Below are 2507 nucleotides of genomic sequence, written 5' to 3' on the forward strand. Positions count from 1 at the left end.
TACTCGAGAGTCTGAGGCAGGAGAATGGTGTGAACCCAGGAGGCAGAGCTTGCAGTGTGCCAAGATCACGCCACTGCACTCCAGCCTGGGTGACGAGCAAGATTCCGTCTCAAAAAAAAAGGAGAAAAGAACAGATGAGATATTTAGAAACATAATGATGATAGAATTAAACTCAACCATATCAATACTTACATTAAATATCAATTATCAAAACACTTAAATTAAAAGACAGAGATTCATCAAGTTGGATTAAAAAATCAAGATCCAAAAGTATGCTGACTACAAGAAACTGACATTAACTACAAAAACACAGAGGTTAAACATAAAAGGATGAATAAAGACATATTCAGGAAAAATGAATGAAAAGACAACTGGAGTGGCTAGATTAGTATCACACAAAGTGAAAGAGAGAACAATGAATATTACCATGAATCAAGTGGCACATTTTAGAAAGATTTAATTTACCAAGAAAATACAACAATTTTAAATTTGTATACTCCTAATGAAAAGTTTCAAAAGATAGGCATACCTCATTTTATTGTGTTTTACTTAATTGCACTTCACAGATTTTGTACTTTTTACAAATTGTGACAACCCTGTGTTGAGTAAGTGTATCAGCACCATTTTTCCAACAGTTCATACTCACTTTGTGTCTCTGTGTCAAAATATTTTGGCAGTAAAGTATTTTGAACATATGCACATAGTTTATAAAGACATAATACTATTGCACACACTAAACTACAGTATAGTGTAAACAACTTTGTTTGCACTGGGGGACCAAAACTTTTATGTGATTTGCTTTATTACAGTGTGTGGAACCAAACCTACAGTATCACTGAGGACTGTCTCTACATGAAGCAAACACTGATAGAACCAAAAGGATAAGTGAGTCAATTCTCCATCACAGTTGCAGATTTCAACACTCCAATCTAAGCAATTATAAAACAAATACATAAAAAATCAATAAGTGAAGCAGCTCCACTGTCTGAGGTAAATACCCAGGGTTCAATGTCTCCCACCAAGAAGATTAAGGACACAGACACACATGAGGAGTTTAGGAGCAGAAAGTTTAATAGACAAAAAAGAAGACAGAGAGAGAAATCCTCCTCATGCTGAGAAAGTGGGTCGCCCAAGGGAGAGTTTCCAGGTTGGGGGTGGGATTTGATCGATTTTGCAGAGAGGCTTGAAAATCCCATAGGGCCCAGGGATTCATGTAACCAGGTGTGCCATTTACGTAGTCCACAAAGGAACTAGCCCTCCCACCCTCATCTTTCATTATGCAAATGTGGCTTCTACCTACCAGCCAGTACCTGGCTGTCTACCTACATGACACCTGCACACGTGGCTTTACCTGGCTGGTGCCATGACACCCACACATGTGGTAACAAAGAAAAGGGAGGGAGAAGTCTACATGTTGGAATGTACCTGGATTTCAGGTGCAGCTGCTGGCATTTACATATGCAAGCTTCCAGCTTGCTTGCAGCTTGACTTTTCAGGCTGTTTTCTGTTAGAAAAGAAGTGGTTTGGGGGCTGCTTTTTATTAAAGGAAAATGTTACCAAGAACTCTTTTACCCTCACTAACTGCCTAAAATAATTTATTAATAACTCCTCTATTGTAAGGATATTTAAGGTTTGAACAACACTGTCAACCGACATGCCCTAATTGGCATTTACATAACACTGCACCACAAAACAGCACTCTTTTCATTCCTGGCCGTCTAAGGATTGACTACCATCATGAATGACACAGTAACTATCTGAATTAGAAAGTTCATGACCAAGCAACTACGTCAGAGGAAACAAATGATGGTTGATGTCCTTCATACCCTGAAGGCAACAGTACCTAAGATGGAAATTTGGGAAAAACTCACCAAAATGTACGAGACCACACTGGATGTCATCTTTGTATTTGGATTCAGAACTCATTTTGGTGGTGGCAAGACAACTGGCTTTGGCATGATTTACGATTCCTTGGATTATGCAAAGAAAAATGGACCCAGACATAGACTTGCAAGACATGGCTTGTATGAGAAGAAAAAGACCTCAAGAAAGCAATTGCAGGAAGGCAAGAACAGAATGAAGAAACTCAGGACACCGCAAAGGCCAATGCTGGTGCTGGCAAAAAGCCGAAGGAGTGAAGATGCTGCAATGATGTTTTCTGCAGCCATTGTGGATTTTTCATGAGAAGATTAATAAACTAAAAACTTTCATGTGAAAAAATAGAACACCACAATATGCATTCAAGTGCACATGGAAAATACATCAAAGAAGGTCATATTCTAGGCCATAGTATGTCTCAATAAATTTGAAAGAAAGAAATGAAAGTATGTTTTCTGATCACAGTGGAATTATGTGCCAAATCGGTAACATAAATATAATCTCTCAAATATTTGGAAACTAAACAATAGACTTTGAAATAACCCATGTAGCAATGAAAAAAATTACAAATGATATTTGAGATATCTTAAATTAAATGAAAATACAATATATAAAAATGTGTGGGATAT

The 2507-nt window shown here is 37.5% G+C and overlaps 1 pseudogene; it reads left to right on the forward strand.

Annotated features, from left to right (window-relative positions):
• Positions 1-1773: 1773 nt before the first annotated feature.
• Positions 1774-2138, forward strand: LOC105537659 (annotated as a pseudogene).
• Positions 2139-2507: the final 369 nt, after the last annotated feature.

This window comes from Mandrillus leucophaeus, unplaced genomic scaffold, assembly GCF_000951045.1.
Source record: "Mandrillus leucophaeus isolate KB7577 unplaced genomic scaffold, Mleu.le_1.0 Scaffold178, whole genome shotgun sequence".
In the NCBI taxonomy this organism is placed as follows: domain Eukaryota; kingdom Metazoa; phylum Chordata; class Mammalia; order Primates; family Cercopithecidae; genus Mandrillus; species Mandrillus leucophaeus.